General features: G+C 35.2%; 2 long non-coding RNA genes across 2 annotated transcripts; one reads left to right on the forward strand and one right to left on the reverse strand.

The window, feature by feature from the left end:
• The first annotated feature begins 1022 nt into the window (after positions 1-1022).
• LOC125683413 (uncharacterized) lies at positions 1023-3426 on the forward strand. The gene is made up of 4 exons (XR_007372947.2): positions 1023-2201; positions 2579-2686; positions 2872-2976; positions 3081-3426. It is a non-coding gene; the product is annotated as an uncharacterized LOC125683413 (long non-coding RNA).
• A 3010-nt stretch (positions 3427-6436) lies between these two features.
• Positions 6437-8388, reverse strand: LOC130046948 (uncharacterized). The gene is made up of 2 exons (XR_008796019.1): positions 8056-8388; positions 6437-7183 (listed from the first exon to the last, which is right to left on the reverse strand). It is a non-coding gene; the product is annotated as an uncharacterized LOC130046948 (long non-coding RNA).
• Positions 8389-21876: the final 13488 nt, after the last annotated feature.

Genomic DNA, 21876 nt, shown 5'->3' on the forward strand with positions numbered 1-21876 from the left:
GCGCCGAACATAGGCCTAAATCTTGCAGCCCTTCACCGGTAATGGTGACGTCTCCATATGAGTGAAAAAATTATCGAGAGGGACATTGAACTATATACAATCAATCATTTATATTGTATGATTTCCGTTTATATTGTATAATCTTTCATTTGTAATGTATATTTTCCCATTTGTATTGTATAGTTTTCCTCTTGTATTCTACATTTTCCAATTGTAATGCATAAGTTTTCATCTGTTTTACTGATTTTCGTGTATATTATATATTTTCGGAGTCACTCGGGTGACCTTTGGCAATTGGCATGCGTTCGTCATCGTCCGTCGTGCGTTAAGAATTAAACAGTTTTAACTTATTCTTGATAACTGCCATTCCAATTCTTTTCAAATTTGGTATGAAGCATCTTGAGGCAAGGGGACATAAATTGTAAATTTCAGGTTTCCTGCACCCATGGGGCCTTAGAGATGGGGCAAAAACTGCCCAAAATTGACCAATGTTCAAACATCTTCTCTAGAACCACACATGTTTAAGAAAAACTAAATGCATCATGATTTATAGCAGGAAGGCCTCTACCAAAATTGTAAATTTCATGATCCCCGCCATAGAGGTTCTGACCCCGGGCTTCACACTATAATAATTCATGGTAAATATATCTAAGATTCACATTTGAATGCTAAATTTGACTCGTACAGTTCTCGTAAACTACAAACATCAAACAAAGAAGTTATAACTGCATGGAACTTTCTAGTCGGTGTTTAAAATTTAAAACCGGATACGTAAAAGCACGGACTTTCCTTAAATACTAGTAACATCCTCTTTAGTGTTTTTAATACTAAAACGATATTTAGAAAGATCAGGTAGTCCTATACTGAAATTGTAAATTTGATAATCCCAGGGGTAAGGGTTTTGGTATCAGGGTGGGGCCAAAATGGTCAGTTAATAATTTTGTGAACAATAGAACATTTTAAACTTCTTCTTGATAACTTCTATTCCAATTCCTTTCAAATTTGGTATGAAGCATCTTTAGGACAAGGAGGAAATAAATTGTAAATTTCAAGACTCCTGGGGCCTTAGGGACAGGGCAAAAATTGACCAATTTTCTAAAGTCTTCTCTACAATTGGATATCTTAAAGAAAAACTAAATGCATAATGATATACAGCAGAAATGCCTCTACCAAATTATAAATTTTATGATCCCCGGGGTAGAGATTCTAACTCCAGGACGGGATCAAACTTGGTATATACAGTGTATATGTGAAAAACATGTAAATTATATTTGCTTTAATGCTATTGATACTAAATATTGAAACTAAATGGATATTTAGAAGGAGTAGATAGTCCTTTACCAAAATTGTAAATCTCATGGTCCTAGGGGGTACGGGTTTGGTTTCAGGGTGGAGCCAAAATTATTATAGTGATTATTGTCTTTTTCATTCGAATGACTTCTTTAACTATACTGGTGCAACAATCCCAGGGTTTTGACTTTAGGGTGGGTTCAAAATTAGTGACATCGTTTAATGATAATAAATATATCATATTATGTGAAGCCTTTCATGAGTATATGCACTTTTAAGGACATTGAAGTTTTAAAAACACATATTGTTTTATATTAGAATTTAGCTTTGATGTTCAGAACAGGCTTTCCCCTATATTTTAGCCCTTGGGACTGGTGATACTTTTAACTAGTACTCAGGTGACAAATAAGGCCTATGGACCACTTGTTCATTTGCACTGTATTACTTTTCACTTGTATTGAATCCGAAGGATTGTTGATTTTGATTTGTTATGAAGGATTTCACTGCTCAAGTTTTAGACTGTACGATGTTGAAAACCAGCGAGATATGTCTGATCAACAAGAAAGTGGGTCTCTTTGTTTGAACAGGATTAGATAAATACGAGGTCGATAAGCAAGGGTAATGTATTTTATCAATACTAGTAAAAATTTGTAAATTAATTTTAATACAATTTAATTTGTTATACGTTGTGATGTGTAGAAATAACTTACATTAATGTTCTTCAAGCATTTAAATTTTTGAATGTGAAAAATATACACATTGACTGTTTATATTTAAAGGCATCTTTATTTGAATGATGAAAGCTTAATTCCTGATAATTTACAGGAATCAGTAGACAACGGTATCGGGAACTGGCTAGACAACAGGAGAGTTTTGAGTGGACATGTGCTGACTGCAGCGGAACCACCGGGGTTAAGTTTGAAACAAATGTCGTTATACAGATAATATTAAATTTCAAACTTATTTTTTTTTATACAAGTACATGTATATTCAAATGATAAGGAATTACAAAAAAAACGTGGGATAAAGAAATCCAACGTCAATAAAGAGGGAAAACTTATGTAATTAGCATCATGTGCCACTACATGGATGCTCTTTTCCGTCCGTCTTGTGGGCTTTCTCCATTCCACGAAACATAAATCATATTCATTCCTTAAATCAAAACAAATTTGAATGAGGGTGATCATTGTTTAAGATTCTGACTATTTGTATGTTAAAACACAATTATATTGGTCAAATTATTATTCAAATTAAAGCGTCTGACTAATCATATGATTAATTAATTTAGGCAGCAGCAGTTGATGAATCAGCAGAAACAATCGCAGATGAGCCTGTCAATGCCACCTTCCACCTTTCCATTTCTGGTCTATCAACAAATCAGGATGACAGACAAGTGGTACTTTTAAGAACTTATTTGAATTTTTTAAACAAATATTATTGCATAATATGTGTAAATAACTAAATAATATATGGATATTGATATCAATATTTTCAAAAACACTATCAATATCGAAACACAATTATATTGTTTAAATCAATCAAATTTAAGACTCGGACTAATCCTATATTTGGTTATTACAGACAGCAGCTGATGAATCTGAAGCAGAAATGATTGCAGATGAGCCTGTGAATGCCATCTTCCGCCCATCCCTCTCTGGTCTATCAAGAAATTAGGATGACAGAGAAGTTGGTATTTTTAAAAACTTATTTGAATTTTTGAGAAAATATAACATCATAGTGTAAGTAACTAAATAGTATATGAATATTGATAATAATTTCAAACTCCTCAGGAAGATTCCTTACTTTCTGACAACTCGTATGATGTTCCTGATGCCATCCAATAGAATTCGATTCGAGATGAGACCATTGATGACATCACTCACGCAGATGACGTGGAGCCTGAGTATGAAGTTGTGTATAGTGTTTTATGTAAGAAATCTGTATTAATTCTTTTTAGTGCTTGTTCTTAATTTATGAAAGATGTTAAGCAGTTATGTGAATTAGTGTTTGTATGTATTGTGATCATCTGTATTTTCATTGCATAGTGGTATTAAGTGTCAAAGTATGCAATATCATTTAGTGCTTTTTCTTTATACATGTACTCTATCAGTTGTGTATTAGTTTTTGTGTTAATATATTGGGTCATCTGTATTGTAGTAAAAATATAGTACAGAAATAAAATTGAACAGTGTTCCTTGCTTTAACGGTACCAATTTTGATGCACCAGATGTGCATTTCGACAAATAATGCCCCTTAATCAGTAATGCTGAAGCCTAAAACGTTGGAAATCCGAAATGATAATAAACTTTGAAGAGTTGGAGGGGTAAAAAAGACCGAGTGACAATAACTAGAGTCAAATTCGTCCAAAGATAAGAGCTATAAGAGAGAGAGAGAGAAAGAGAGAGAGAGAGAGAGAATCCTTAATTTTGAAATAAATTTCTACATTTTATCATAACAATTGAATTTAAATTATATCCATATTTTCAAGCTAGTAACGAAGTAAATAGCTACTGGACTGTTGAAAACCCTCGAGGACTAACAGTCAACCACCTCGATCCAGGGCTTACACGGTTCCAATTTTTATTCACGAGATACGCTTTTCGACAAATATTGTCTCTTTCATTGATCTGTTTCCATGAAAAGATTATCTCAAATGAAATATTTTTATCATTAACTGTAATCTAAAGGAAATGAATAAATACCATGCACAATGCAATTCAGTTTAAAAGTAAACTCTAATCAAATGTACAAAAATAACAGGTGCCGAAACGTCCTACACATTGGCCGATCCAGAGAGGCCCATTTCACCTCAAATTTACAATATAATGTTAGTAAAACTCAAGATTTTTGCCGAAACGTCTTGGTGCCGAAACATCTATGCTGGTGCCGAAAGGTCATGGTGCCGAAACGTCCAGAATTCCGGATTTTCCGACAGTTCCTTCGATAACTGGTCCAGACGAAGAATTCGTTCTTCCTCTGTATCCCAATTCCAACCATTATACGCAAGAAAGAGCCCTTATAGCGGCTAACTTCTCTTCCGATAAGTTGACAGTTGCGTCAATCTATTTAAGATTAGATGTTAGATCCGCTCGCGTACTCGCATACATATGTATGCGAATACGCGAGCAGATCTAACATTTAATTTTAATTAGATTGCAATTGCATGTACATGCACGTTTGTCGTCATGTTCCGAGGGAAAATTACGCTTATAAATTTTCCACAGAGTGTAAACAAAATTTCATTAATATAACGTACGATGTATTTACTCATAATTAATCTGTTTAGCATAAAATCGATGTCCTTGTAAATTATATTCTAACAATCCATAACAATTATTATCAATCGTACCCATTCCTAAGCATACCCTACTATATTCTATTATAATTAATATAACTGTATGCAAAATTTACTTCTATTATTGTATGATTCCCTCTTCAGTTGGATTACGCGGTAAGCATCAATAGATTGCACAGGCGCCAAATTCACTCTTCCACGCCCCGCCCACCGATGACAACGAACGTCACATGTTTTCAGACTCCGTCAACTTATGTAAACAACATGGCGAGCGATTTCGATCTTCTACAGGATACCTTTTCAATCGCCTCGTTTACTCGTGAATTTTCACAGAACAGTCCGTCAAAGGGTTTGACATACTTCAGAGAAGGTTATGTTCACATAATTTCAGTGGGTAAAAACGCGGAAGAAACAGTAATTATAACTTATTTGTTAGCGCTAGATGCTTTCGCTGCATTTGAAGTAATGAAACACTACATCGTCTAACCATCGAATTGCAGGATCGGCTGCCATCGATGCTTACTGTTCATGCACAGCTGGGTTAATATTACGAAACGTTTTCCGAGTTTTGAATAATTGTTTTGTTACGGAATTGACGATGTTTGTTGTTCGGTTGAAACTGAATAACTATATCACATAATGCTGCGTTGACCGGTTCAATAAAATGTTTCATCTGCTTGCTTGCTTTTGCATCTTCTTTTATTTTACTATTATTTATGATTTACTTATGAAAAACAGTTAAATATTATCAAGAATTTACATTGCAGCTCAAATACCATCTGTGATCTCCATTAAATGTTCAACTTCAGTTATACTTGAATGGATATTGTAGATCTAGATATCTACATTGAGATATTTACATGCATAATTTTTTTTAATGGTAATGGGTTAATTAGATCATTCCAAGTTTTTATTCCACGTCCACCCAAATATCTATTTCTATTAAAAAAAAACCAACTTGCAAATTAAAAGAAAGAATGTGTACAATGTTTGATAGACATCACCATTTTGACAGTACAGTCAAGAATATGTTAAATGACACACAATAGAAAACTTGGATTATAAACAAGAATATTATTAAGACTCGGACCAAAAAACAATTTCCTGTTCGTAAAACATCTGTTTAATTAGTTACCCAGCCTCTTGTACTATAGTACATATTGTAATTACATAGGATCAGCAACACAATATAATACTTAGTTAAAGGAGTAGTTTATCATAAATAGGACAATAAATTAAGTACCACATGGTTTTTTTTATTTCCAACAAATAATTCAAAACTATGGAATAATCATTGTTCTTTAAGAATAAATGGTTTACAATATCTGTCTATTTTAATTGTCAATGAATCAGCACAAATTCTTACATTTTCTTAGTTGTGAGCATTCACACATTTCGAAGGAAAATTTAAGTAATCTACTAGTTTACATTCATCATAATGTAAGTTTTCCCAAAGTTAGACATAAATTTACTCTCTTATAAAATGTTTATCATTTTAAATAAATTCCTCACATTGTATACAAGTAGTACACAATGAATTCACATGCTCTACAATTTTCTCTTCAAGGCTGGGTTTTGCCCAAGGGTTAGTAGGGTGCAAACTACCCAACTTTATTGATGTCTCCATATATATACATATACTAACTGGTGGGAATACACTGACAGAGATACAGAGGTGCAGACATATTTCCCCAGGTTCTTTGGATATCGTGAAACCTTTGTCTACCATAATGAATTCCCCTTCCAGAATAATTCAAACCACCATCAGTTAACAAAGGAGTTTGTAAAATCCGCTATTCTCTGTAACAGCAACATCTGACATAGATCCAGTAAATAATTCACTAACAAATATGATAATAATAATAGCCTTTATTTATCCAAGATAACACAAATTGGCATACAGCTAGTTTCCATTGTGTCCCCTAAAGGATCACAATCCACAAGTCCCCTTTAGGTTGTAGCTGATTTGTAGTCAGAATGTATAATTTGTAACTGTAGTTTTAAAGAAGATTGTATCTGTGATTTCCTTTCTGCACAATCAATGATAGCGATGGTTGTTGGGAATTGAGCTTTTATTCAGTTGTCATGTTGTTAATATCATTCCTATAGGACTATATTGAAACACAACCTAACACAACATAAGGTCAATTCAGGCACAGAATATATCACTGATACACTGTGTTGAAATACAAAATCTTGATGCCAAGTCCTTGATTTCAAAATTATGTCTCAGCCTCATCAGTGTTAATAACAACTGCGATTGTTTTGTCATATTTGTTATGTTCCTCCTTTTTTTTTACACACTGGGAAATTTGCTCAGATGTATAAAAAAAAACTCTAACAAAGTACAAAATGTGGCATGTCTCAAATTGATATAATAGAAAAACAACCCTGGTTTTTTTTTTTCTCTTGCTGTAGAGTACTGTTAATGTCAAAAGGGGTGGCCTGTTGGTGGGGTTAATCTTGGGCTTCCATTGCTGACTGGAGTTGCAGATGATGATTAAGTATGCTCTGTTGATGAAAGGCATTTTCTGCTGTTGTTAACTGGTCTTGTAAATTCTCTAACTTGTGCTGCTGTTACAAGTATATCCAATGAATCTATAAAGAAACAACAATTTTTTTTAGCATTTGGAAGTAAAACATAGATGCTGAGAGGGGCCATGGAATTTTAAAAGGTAACCTGACCTATTACATGAAAGATCCTATGCATATATTACACCCAACAATTTACTAGCTACTTATAAAATTTCAGTTTGCTCGAATTATTATGAAATCTAAATTCGAATTTAAACCATTTATTACAAAATATATATGGACATAAATTCTATTGATATTTAAAAACTTTGACCACGGAATTAGTCTGATTACTGAAACTTTAGAACTTTATCCCCTAGTATGATCTATTGTAGGAATCATGGAACGAAAACTTTGAATATGGCGCTCTTACAGTCATGTTATGATATGTATGGCTGAGCAGGGAAAATTTAAGACACCAGACCAGAAACTGCATATATATTGGTGTAAACATTAAATGAATTGACCCTAGATATGAAACTAGTTTAGATATGGGATTCTTTTTAATAGATAATATTATAGTAAAAAAAAAAATAGTATTGTGTAGCTCTTAGCACAGGTGCTTGGGTTCATGACCCCCCCCCCCCCCACTCCCTTGAATAACCTAGCTACACGAATTGTTATATTCAATGGGGGAAATTCTTAAAAAGAGCTATTTTGGGGTATGCATGACATTGTTGACATGCATTAGTAGGATTTTCAACAAGAAATAATTTAAATCAAGTCGTGCAGGTTATTCGGCCAATTCGGGAGAAGGGGGTGTGTGTGTGTCCTGAACCCAAGCACCTGTAGCTCTTAGTACATGTATACACATGACATGGGCATGTATTATTATCAGTCCCTGATTTAACTATTACTATTAACTAATACATAATTGTCTGCTAAGACTAACTTACTTTGTGTGCCGGTCCATTCTGCTCTTACTGTGGGGCCTACCGCACGCCTTTATCCAACGTAAACATTAATCTTTATGTGATTTTGGGTTTGGAAATGGGATAAACATTACTTCTAGTATCCTTTCTGGGTAACGTGAATCACTGTTGCATTTCCCCGATGCACACAATTCCACCAATTTTATGAGAACTCGAAGTAATCAGGCTAAAACATCTGTACCTCAAAACCTCCGTCATCATAAGTTTTGACGGAGGTAATGGCGGACAATTCTTCCGCGATTCTGATTGGCTGTGCGGAGATGATAACCGCACCTCCCCTGACGACAGTGGAAGCGTGAATTAGATAGATAAGGCATACACCAAGACTAGTAACCAAATGTCCATCAATTTCTAGCATCCAATCTGAAGCTTAATTTTTCCTGATTGACAAGGGTTCACAGACCAGGTAAATTTGAAGGCGGTGCTTATTTTCTCGGTCTTTAAGCAGAATCTACATGTAGGTAAACAGTAGTTATGAAAAGGATATAGCCTACGGCTTCATAATCGAATCATAATTTAAACCAATGAAATCCTTTGTAGCAAACCAAAATAAACAGTCTCTCAGAGATAACACAAATGAAAAATTATATTTGTTTATTATTTATATTTATTTATTATTATAATTGTTCAGAAACTTCTACGTGAGAAGAAAAAATCTCTTGCTGTTGCTTCAATTCAACATTTCGATATATCGATGACGTTTTGTCTATTAACAATAATAACTTTCATTCATAAGTCGATTTGATATATCCCTGTGAGCTCGAAATAAAAGACACCACAGAGTCGTACACTTCTGCTTCATACTTAGATATTTTATTGAAAGTAGACATTAACGGCAAACTGACAACTCAACTGTATGACAAACGGGGTGATTTCAGCTTCTCCATCGTCACCTTCTCATATTTATGTAGCAATATTCTATTATCACCTGCATATGGTGTTTATATATCTTAACTGATTCGATATGCAAGAGCTTGTTCTGCGTATAGTCAGTTTTTAAATCGAGGTAAGCTACTGACAAACAAGTTGATGGTACAGGTGTTTCAACAGTCTCGATTGAAGTCAGCATTTCGCAAATTCTATGGTCGTTATAACGATCTAGTTCGTCAATACAACCTATCATTGGGTCAAATGTTGCCTGACGTGTTTCATACCGATTGTTAGACCGTTCTTGGCACACTGATTTTGACTGCGGATAACTCCGTTTACCTGATCAGGATATAGGGCTCACGGCGGGTGTGACCGGTCGACAGGGGATGCTTACTCCTCCTAGCCACCTGATCCCACCTCTGGTGTGTCCAGGGGTACGTGTTTGTCCAACTATCTATTTTGTATTGCTTGTAGGAGTTATGAGATTGATCATTGTTCGTTATCTTCACCTTTCATCGACGACGTATTATCTATTAGTGACACAGACAGCATAGTGATAGGAGAACTCGTTCCGGATGGATACGATATACTCCACATCCCCACAAAGAACCGTAAAGGTGGCGGTGTTGCATTCATTTACAACAAAAATCTTCGTTCCATTCATTTACAGTTAGATGATTCGTTCCATCATTTTGAGCACATGGAATGCACCCTGTTTACACAGAACTTGCAAATTCTGATATGTATTGTCTATCGGCCACCATCATAACAGCTTTCTGAATTTTTCAATGAATGGTCGCACTATGTAAGTCACAATGTAGTTTCATTGGACGAACTCATTATCACAGGTGACATGAATTTCCATCTTGACATGGTTAAAGACCCAAATTCCCAAATGTTCATGAACTCTCTCAAAGAGCATGGGTTAACACAGCATATAACTGATCCTACGCATGTGTGCGGACATATACTGGACGACTTTATTAACAGAGATGACAGCACAATCCTGAATTCCGCTCCAACCGTTGATAATCAACTCAAATGTGACTCAAAAGGTGCATCATTTTGTGATCATAAAGGCATTCATTCCATCCTCAAAGTACATCAACCTCAACAACAACGGAAGTCCTTTTCTTTTCGCAAAATACACGAAATTTTTGCCTGGACATTGAGTTTCGGTTATCAAAAATAAAGAGCGATATTCCAATCGAAGACATGGTTGGCCTTTACGATGAGGGTATCCGTGATGTGATAAATGACCACGCACCATTGAAAGAAAAAAATGCGATCGTTAGGCATAATTCGCAGTGGTTTACAGAGGAACTTCATATGCTAAAACGAACTAAGCGAAAAACAGAACGTACATGGCGACAAACACGTTTGACTGTACACCATCAAATATATAAGGAGTCAGTTCTAACATACAGCAAAGGATTTGAAATCTTTGAAACTCAGTGTAAAAAGGAATGTTATTCACACAAAATAACCGAGTGTGGCAGAGACTCTAAGAAACTATATTGTCTGACGAATCGGCTCATGGGTAACACGTCCGAACCCATTTTACCTTCATCTTCTGAGGGAAAGGAATTATCGCAAAACTTCGCTAAATATTTTCATGGAAAAATAAGCAATATCCGTTTATCAGTTTGCGAATCTAGTGCCTCGAACAATGGCGCAAAAGATCCTTTTTGCTCTGATATTCCATTTGATGGTGAACACCTCAGGAAATTTGCACCTGCAAGGCTCAGTCCTGGGTCTGCTGTCTGATGTGTTTCATACCGATTGTTAGACCGTTCGTGGCACACTGATTTTGACTACGGATAACTTTGTTTATCTGATCAAAATATAGTGCTCCCGGCGGGTGTGACCTGTCGACAGGGGATGCTTACTCATCATAGGCACCTCATTCCACCTCTGGTGTGTCCAGGGGTCCGTGTTTGCCCAACTATCTATTTTGTATTGCTTATGAGATTTATGAGATTGAACGCTGTTCGTTATTTCGAAATTCCTAAAACTAAAATTAGTCAATACACGTTAATAAAGCTGATGTCTACAGATTTCAGCTTAATGGGTAGTTTACTTATTTTAACCACCCCTGACCTGGAAAAAAAATACTCAAAAGCATATTGGCGGAATTAACATGGCTTTTTATTTGAAACAACATTCACTGTTAACATGCCACTTGCATGTTCATACCCTATGCGCCGATTTTACCACCTGTAAGCTTTTGGCAGCATAGCATTCACAATTATTCAACAAACCATATCAGAGCTGGTGGGGGGGGGGGGGGGCTGAAGACAACAGTATCCCTCAGCAAATGGTATTCTGTCAAAATTGCGCCAATTGGATTTAACGCATGAAATGCAACCGCCAACACAGCGGCTGAATTTTGACCATTAGCGTAAAAATTAGCACATATCATTCACAATTAGTAATCAACAAATTAATGCATAATCATCAGTCATGAAGCCACAACAGTTCCCATTCATATCCATATATCACCTATTTGGATAAAGTAAACTACTACCTCGACTAAACTGCCTAAGAGCAGCCTGCATAGTTGACACAAAAACATGATTGCCCAAGGGAGATAAGTGAACTCCATCACTAAGAAATAGTTTACTTTGCTCCACACTTATATCCTGATGTTTAATGGAAGCGCCACCTTTCTTTAAAACAAAACTAGCAATAGAACTATTAATCCGACACCTAGATTTCTCTGCAGCAATATTTGATATGGCATGACGCCAATAAACTTTAGGTAATATATGTGACCATACAATGCAAGTCAACGGCATAGCCAAACTCAACCTGCTGATTACATTTTTCATGAATTTTGTTGTCTACATAATGGATTATTATGTTTGCAAATGTCATTACCCCCTACATGTATAACCAGAAACCTTGGATGTGGATTTGTGGAGTACATGTCAAAAATAACCTTCTGAAAATTGTCAAAACTTCCGATATTTCCTTCCACGACACTGATATGCCAGGTAAAGCAATGTCTTTGCCAAACTCAGGTGAATTCAATGCAAATTGTTCTGCTCTTTTAACAAGTAATAAAGAATCCATATTGAATCTACAAGATTTTTGAACAATACACAACACACTTAACAATGCATACTTGAAATTTGAAAAACATTTGAATTATTTCAATGCTTTTCAACTGGTTGGCAACTTATGCGTCAAGACTCACTATTGTGATATCATTATTTGCATCTAATATGTAGCCAGCTCAGGTCTGAGGTAAAAATTTTATGCATTGGAGAGCCATCTACCCCTTCTCTGAATTTCTTGTTCAGGTATGCCTGACAAATACATGTGAGTAGCAGCCCCTATTCTAAACGAATGTGTTTTGAATGTTTTGGTTTCAATACCTAGAAATCTTAATGCTTTGTGCAATACACTCGAGAACTGATATGCTGACAACGGGGAACCATTGATATGACAGAATAAAGGACCATAAATCTGAGATCTATAATGCAAAAATTCTTCCAACAAGTCAAAGCATACTGTTGATTCAATCGATTTGCTGATTGTAATCACTAAACCATTCCCACACTGATCCGTTTTAGAAAAACGCAAGTTAAATTTGATTGCGTCTTTACTCAGTAGTAGGTCAGAAAGGTGCAGTATATTTTTGGGACTGTTATTAGATGTTGCTGCTAGCTCACTAATTCTAAAAAGACCGAAAAATGCATTTGCAAATGCAGAATCGAATAGCAAATTCTCATATTTTGATTGCGTTACTGTAGGTAGAATGTCAAAATTTTGAGTAAAATCTGATAAGTTACAGGGCTTCTGATGTCTTTTGCAGGTTTAATTGTCTGCACTTGCCTGAGGATGAAAATTAAAAGGCCGAGAGCGCATGTTCGCGTTAGGACTATTTATGGCAATCGGAACTCCTCGAATGTCTCGCGCACTCGACATAGATCTCGGATGTAATACGATGGCATCCATGAGTCCAACTGGCAATGCATCATATTCACTCATGGATGCCATCGTATTACATCCGAGATCTATGTCGAGTGCGCGAGACATTCGAGGAGTTCCGATTGCTATTTATGGACTAAGTCTGGTGTCAAGAAAGGACCGCAAAATTCCGGAAAAATTGAATTGCACTTCAGAATATTCAAGCATGTCAAAATCGTCATTCTCAATAACTTTTTTTTTTAATGTTTCAATGTGGCATATTTGAATTTTAATATTACATAGGGATTGTATTTAATTTATCAAACACTATATACAAGTTACCAATTTACACAGAAAATGATATAGTCTGTTTCATGATGTTTGAGGTATATTATATGCATGTGAATGTGCATGAAGTGTCTTCAAACTTCTAAACTTAACATTTCCTTTGTGAAAACATATTTTTCCTGATATGGCAGTATTAGATAAAGTAAATTTATTCTATGAAGAAAATGACTTTTATTGAGTGGATATATTGGGGATGGTGGGGGTACATACAGCACACCTAAGGAAATCAGAATGGATGAAAATTACATGACATGCATTTGTATAATCATTTGGTAATGAAAAACTCCTTGTGTTTAGCAAAAATTGTAGTTTGATATAAAATCACAGTAGAAAACATTTAAAATTCCATAGTGGTGGTCTCATACTCCTTATTTACAGTTTGACACTCTATAGCTCTGAGTTTCTGTAAGCGGATACATGTTTTACTAATATTCATTTATGCAAGAATTTATTATTACATTAATGAAAGGCGAAGATAACAAACATTGATCAATTTCATAACTTCCACAAGGGATACAAATTAAAGAGTTGACCAAAGACGGAACTCTGGACATACCAGAGGTGGGGACAGATGCTTAAGAGGAGTAAGCATCCCATGTCGACCGGTCACACCCGCCATGAGTCATATGTCTTGATAAGGTAAACGGAGTAATTCGTAGTCAAAATTCGTCTGCCAAGAACGGTCTAACAATCGGTATGAAACACGTCAAACAGCATTTCACCCAATGATAGGTTATATGGGCACACTAGATCATTATAACGACCATAGAATTTTCAAAATGCTGACTTTAAACGAGACTGTTGAAACCCCTGTAACATCAACGTGTTTGTCAGTAGCCTGCATCGATTTAAAAACTAATCATACATTGATTGATTGATTGTATATTGTTTAACGTCTTGCTCGAGAATTTTTCACTCACATGGAGACGTCACCATTGCCGGTGAAGGGCTGCAAAATTTAGCCAATGCTCGGCGTTTACAGCCTTTGAGCAGGGAGGGATCTATATCGAGCCACACCTGCTGTGACACAGAGCCTCTGTTTTTGCGGTCTCATCCGAAGGACCGCCCAATTTAGTCGCCTTTTACGACAAGCAAGGGTTACTGGGGACCTATTCTAACCCGGATCCTCACGGGATGATCATACGCAGAACAAGCTCTTGTATATCGAATGCGTTGTAACGAGACAATATACGTGTACATCATGCTTTTCCCCGTTACTGTTACATCACAGAGTAAATATTTTCACTTAGTAATTTCTTAAAATTGTTCCACTTTCACGAATAAAATACCCATATTTCTCTTTTTAATTGATATGAATTTACTTACTCCAATTACAAACTATTACAGAAACACACATTTAATATATCAAGTTAAGAACCTTTTTTCATATTTGAAGTCCTGTATTTGTATATAGAGAATAATTGTAAAAAAAAAATATTAAAATCAAATAAATCCATAATTATGACTACGTTGCATGACACTAGTACTGTAATTAACAATGCTAGAAACTGAGAAGGGGGTGATTTTGTATTAATATAGAGGGATTAACTGTGGGCATTGAGTATGGTTATAATTAAATTATTTATATGATTCAACTTCACAAGTCCTTGAATATATAATATTGCCAAAGAGAAGCTGAATAAATCATTCCGTTTGTCATAAAGTTGAGTCGATAGTTTGCCATTTTATAATACTCATTTTCTATAAAAAAAAAAAAAAAAAAATCTCAGTATGAATGCGGGAGTCTCGGTGGTTATCAGATAAAATGAAATATCATAAGATAACAAGTTATAAAATATGTGCTCAGTGATGTAAAGTGTACATAAGAGTACAACTACATGCACATGTATATAAAGGCATAAACACAATTTCTACCTGAAAACTTTCATCAGATACAAGTCATAAAATTCAAGATTATTATGGATAAAGTCAATTGTTATGTACATGTATAGAAAATTGTATTTTCTTCGAAAAATTTTCACTGAGCAGGAATTCTCATAAAAGAGATACATTAATGCTTATGCTATCACTTTGCCCGTCTTTCTGTCTTGGTGGATTATAGTTACACACACTGTTTCATGGAATACTGAAGGTTGATTATTGACATAATATTTTCAAATTACGATTTATAAAAAGATTTATTTTCCTTTTAGAAGTCATATGTTTGAGTTGCTGTCCAACAAATAATACAGTATCTAGTGCAAATCGTAAGTTATTTTGAAGCATTGTTACAGTTGGTTTGTTTAAACTTGTGATTCTTGTGTTTTTGTTTCTCTTCTAAAATACAATGCACATGTACATGTTAAATATCTATTAAAGAATACAACATTTATACCTCCTGGAATAGAATATCAAACATTGACATTGCTTTGGAGCAGGCTAAGAAATATATATTATTGAAATCCCTATCTCTAGGTAGAAGCCATCCACTTCTGAGTCCACATATGTGAATAACATTGTTCTCCTAAATTATTAACAAGAAACATAAATGCCCTATTTCCTGACCTTTATCCTCGACCCTACACACCCTCTGGTGTTCAGTGAAAGGGTTTCATTAGATGAAGAAGCACATCAAATATGAAGTTTCTATCTTTTGTGGTGCAATATGTAGGGCAGTGTTGCAAAACTCGGGATGAAATAAAAGATAGAGACTTCATATAAAGTCAGCATTTCACAAATTCTATGGTCGTTATAACAATCTAGTTTGCTAATACAACCTATCATTGGGTCAAATGCTGACTTGTTTCATACCGATTGTTAGGCCGTCCTGGGCATACTGATTTTGCCTACGGATAACTCCGTTTACCTGATCAAAATATAGGGCTCACGGCGGGTATGACCGGTCGACAGGGAATGCTTACTCCTCCTAGGCACCTGATCCCACCTCTGGTATATTTAGGGTTCCGTGTTTGCCAGAATCTCTGTCTTGTACTGCTTATAGGAGTTATGACGGACCTCTGGATATACCAGTGGTGGGGTCAGGTGCCTAGGGGAGTATGCATCCCCTGTCCACCGGTCACACCCACCGTGAGCCCTATATCTTGATCAGGTAAACGGAGTTATCCGTAGTCAAAATCAATGTGCCCAGGACAGCCTAGCAATCGGTATGAAACGTATGAAATTTCTCCCTCACAGCTGTAAATATTTAGTTATTAATACTAATCTTTCACTTCAGGGTCTGTTAGTTTAAACGAAACTATCCGGACGGCAGGTCACTGAGAAAACAATACAAGGATCAGACTGTCATTAGAATATTAGGTTGAGTGTCTATGAATGAGCTAAGGTTAAACCAATATGACTATGAATTATATGAATATATAATAAATACTAACCTTTCACTTCAGGGTCTGCATGAACATCTCCAGACTGGATGCCGGTATTAATTCATCGAAATTTAAGCGCAAAACTCACGGTGTATCTGGTAGTGATTAATCGCAAAGCTAACGGTATACCTGTCTGTGAGTACACGTGAAGCTAACGGTATACCTGTCTGTGAGTACGCGTGAAACTAACGGTATACCTATCTGTGAGTAAACGTGAAGCTAACGGTATTACTGTCTGTGAATACACGTGAAGCTAATGTTATACCTGTCTGTGAGTAAACGTGAAGCTAACGGTATACCTGTCTGTGAATACACGTGAAGCTAATGTTATACCTGTCTGTGAGTAAACGTGAAGCTAACGGTATACCTGTCTGTGAGTACACGTGAAGCTAACTTTATACCTGGCCGTAAGTAAATTCTGGGGCAATACCTGTATCCATATCAGAATAAATTAAGGAAAACTGTTTTAGCCCTAAATTAAAGTAAGTCAAGTTGCACCAATCTGGTTTAAATGCAAACTCACACTTACACTTCTTTAGGGGAAAATTGAAACCAAATTTCAACGCAGTATCCATTATGGAGACAATTCCTAAAATATAACCTCCGACTGACCAATCCAGCTAAAATGCAAACTGAACTTGTATACCTCCGAGAGGAAGCTTGTTGCTAAATTTCAGTGCAATATCTCTATTCCTACCGAAAAAAAAGTCCGCAAAATTGTTTGACATACTTTTAGTAACACACAGACAGACGGACGGACAAACCAATCCAGCTGAAATGCAAACTGAACTTGTATTTCTCTGAGAGGAGGACGCTTATTACTAAATTTGAGGGCAATATCTATATTCCTAACCAAAAAATTTGGAAAACTGTTTGACCTACTTTTCCAGCTGAAATTCAAACTCACTCTTACACTTTTTGATGGAGAAAGTGTGACCAAATTCCAATGCTGTACACACATCCTTTACGGTAAAAGTCTGGAAATTATTACATTGGACAGCCAGACGGGCGGACGCACGGATAGCGCCATGACATAAAGGGCCTATGAAAATAGAAAAAGTGAAAGTATATCACGAACCTTTCAATCCTGGCATTTCGAGAAATCTGTAGTTCCGAGGCAGGATGAGAACCTATGATAAGTAGGCGACACAAAGCTAAACCACATACAGTGTTTAAAATTCATACTGATATATTTTAATATCTGTGTGACATTCTTTGAAAATGGAAATTGGATTTGCAAAATATGATATTTTATTGTTGTTCCATGATCTTGAGTATAGTTTATACAATTTTAGATGTGTTAGTAATAAATCGCTCGTTGAATGTGTCAGACGTGTGATCTCTGTAAAATTGGAGGAAAAATCCACTACATATCTACATGTAATTACATTTATTCAATCATGAAAGATTGATTGTATATTGTTTAACGTCCCTCTCGAGAATATTTCACTCATATGGAGACGTCACCGGGCTGCAAAATTTAGGCCTACGCTCGGCGCTTACGGTCTTTGAGCAGGGAGGGATCTTTATCGTGCCACACCTGCTGTGACACGGGACCTCGGTTTTAGCAGTCTCCTCCGAAGGACCGCCACACTCAGTCGCCTCTTACGACAAGCAAGGGTTACTGGGGACCTATTCTAACCCAGATTCCCACGGGATCAATCATGAAAGAAAAATGAACATCATAAAGTAAGGAATACTATTATTAGTCTTGTATGTTTTTATCGATGCTTACTCTCTTGTTGACTTATCAAAGTTTTATATATTGTCCTGTCTATTCTTAATTCGAATTGATCTCCCTTCTCCTTACTCATTTATAACATTGTGCGTACGTGTATGTTTTCGTGATCATTTATTACCTGTTTGTTGTATTGATTCATTCTAAGATTCAAAATGAAATAAAAATACCCATTCCTACCCTCCTGAGTATTTTTCCTTTGATAAATGGGTAAAAAAAACCCACCCATGCCAAATTAAGACGCAATTGCCTGCCAACTATTGACCTGTATAAACGTAATAAAAGTATTGTACATATGTTCCTTGAAATCAGGCTTTCAAAAGCCATATACTTTAAAATGCATATTGATATGAGTAAAAAAACATTTAACTTGTCAAATTACTTTATTTAACTGAGTAAGAAATGGTTAATCTTCATTTTTCATAGGTTAACCTTATTTGCAATTGATCAAAGAGTGAATATTTTCGTGGTGGTTTGGTTTGTTGTTGCCCCCCCCCCCCCCCCCTCCCCTCCGTGAAACAACAAAAGATTTGGTTTAAATTTGCTAAATGACAATTTATAATACCTGTTAAAAGGAATTTGTATTTCATTGGGAGGGGGGAGATGTTTTAATTTTATTTTCCATTGATTTCTTTAGTAAAATACGTGATTTTAACCCAAATTATAGAGTTACCTCTGGTTGCCTTGTTAAATAGTCAACTTTTATGAAAATTTATATAAATGTATCTATATTGATATAAAAAAAAATCATTAAAAATGGTAAAGTTTAAAACTTAACCAGAAGATATACAGAACAATACTATCCGTCGCAGTTCTCTATACGTTATTCAAAGAAATTGCATAAAATTCAATCGCTGGTTCCTTTTATATAGATGATCATGACATTTCATCTGTTATTTCATCACAGTTTTCATCCCTGATTGAGAAAAAGGATTCATAAGTTGTAGGAATTTCTTTCAGGTCCTTTTGTAGATTTATACAGTAAAATAATCCTGTTCAAACCCACTAATCTGGCTGTGAAATTGATGACTAGTAAATATTCAAATAAGAGACTCAATATTCAAACAAAATGTCTCAATCTCTTGTCTGTTCTCTAACAAAATACTCCTACTCGGTCCCTGTTTCTTAAATAACGCACATGCATGTTTTTGTTGTATGTACTTTTGCTTTGTAAGATCACTTTAACATTTTAGATCTTACACTCCGTAATACGCCATTTTCGAGAAATCAGTTCTTCTGTGATGGAGATACGTTTAGTATTCCCTTGAAGATATGGGTGCTATAGAGTATATATGTATACAGTGTGTTTTTGTTTTATATGTATGTCCCTTTTGAAAAAAAATATTAACGCATATAGGTGAAGTACCACAAATATCGACCTACTACCTTTGACAGTTAGGGTCGAAGCGGTGATGGTTCTTTTATAAAAATGTTCCAACGTCTGACGCGACACAGAATCTTCTTATCTAAGGTCAGAACTCGTTTAATTAAATGCCGAATGTTTTGCGAAGGAGCAATTATTCCTATTTTTATGTTTTAAGTTTCCCAGAGCGAAGCTCGAGCTCACATCCTCCAGGTCATAAAGCTACTTATGTAGATGAGGATAATAGTTATAAAAAAAAAACATGCTTTTTGTTTCCATCGGCCGATAATATACATTTTTGTACTTTAAACTCACCATATCAAAAGGAAATTATTTAAGGAGGTATACTACATCGACATAATGGCTGACATCCTTTTGAAACACAAGTGAAAATATAAATATCAGCCATATTTGTATACTCCTTTATCGCAATTCACCTTTGAATTAGAACGCTTTACCCGATATAGTATTGCGTTGTGTGACGACACAATGGAATGAGACAATCGAACAGTTTGAATGACATGTTTGATGTAATACAACAAGAGTTTTCATTGGCCGATTACAGCCCGCCCACTTTCTCGAGCTGATTCAGGTGACCAGTGATCAGATAAGATGGACGGACTATAAAATTACTACCTGAAGAACTGTTGCTCTCTGAAAAAATATTGTGACGGAACAGAGTTACATATGGCACGTCAAATTCACAAAATTTAAAATGAGCTAAACATAGTTTCACAGTTAATAAACTAGGTTTATCGACTGTAAACTATAGTTTACGAACCGTAAACTATAGTTAACGACGTTAATCTATATTTCACATCTGTAAACCATAGTTAACAGATAATCTATGTTTCACAAGTGTAAACTATAATTAACAATGAAAACAATCATTAGCAATTGCAAAACATAGTTTATCTGATACAGTTTCACGACTGTAAACTACGGTTTACAAGTCTAGACTATTATTAACGAATGTAAATGATAGTTTACGGTTTGTAAGATAAAGTTTATAGTCATTTAATGCGCCGAATTCACAAAAAAGTGATAAACACAGTTTTGTAAGATATAGTTTATAGTCATTTAATGCGCCGAATTCACAAAAAAGTGATAAACACAGTTTTGTTTAATATAGTTTATGAGTAAAAATGGCAGTTAGCTATAGTTTACGATCATAAACTATAATTAACGAATGTTAAACATAGTTTATCTGATAAATATAGTATCACAATTTGTGAAACTAGGATTAACAATTGTGAACTATAGTTAACGAATGTAAATTATAGTTTACAAATGTGAATCTGTATTTATCAGCAAAATCTATCGTTAACGTTTATTTAAAGACAGATAAACTTGGATTAGCATTTGTAAACTATACTTTACAACCGTTAAATATAATTTTATGGATGAAAACTATAGTTAACGAATCGTTAACTATAGTTTACGGTCCGTAAACTATAGCTTACAGTCGATAAACCTAGTTTATCAACTGTGAAACTATGTTTAGCTCATTTTTGTGAATTTGGCGTGTCATAGCCACAGATCCAGCTCTTATAAAAACCTTCGATTTACGGGGCACAAAAAGCTGCGCACGGTTGAGGCCTGATATCGCGTTATCGATGTATTCTTGTGTTGCTGTCTCATAAATTCAATACTTAAAAATCTTGAACATATTTTACTACTATACTTGTGTCCAAACATACCTTCAAATATTCATTAAAGCCACACACGACCCGAAAACTCACAGCTTCAAATGATTTCGTTTGTTGACATAGCCATGTTAGGTAGCCGGTCAATTCGAACTCTCTGCTATTGGTATCCATTCATAAAATTGGTTGTAAGTTATTTATTCACTCTTCATTAATTATCAACACGAATAATTAATAGAAATTAAAAGATATAGTTTTTGAAAAGGTAAAATAAGCTCTTGATTAACGAAAATGCTACATAAGCCCATTATGGTCCTTAACACTCTTGTGGCAGAGATGGAGACCGACCCAGACTAATGAAAGCCGCATTGCCGTGAATTTAGCTATTTGAATAATTATCATTTAATGGAACTGGGATAATTTATTATTTAAAATATTTGTCACATCTAGACGCTATTGTGCTAGTATGGAAATGAACCGGGATTCGAACTGACTGGCTACCTAACATGGCTACGTCAACAAACGAAATCATCAAAAGCTGCGAGTTTTTGGGTCGTATAGGGCTTTAATAAATATTTGAAG

Source organism: Ostrea edulis, chromosome 6 (genome assembly GCF_947568905.1).
Source record: "Ostrea edulis chromosome 6, xbOstEdul1.1, whole genome shotgun sequence".
Classification (NCBI taxonomy): domain Eukaryota; kingdom Metazoa; phylum Mollusca; class Bivalvia; order Ostreida; family Ostreidae; genus Ostrea; species Ostrea edulis.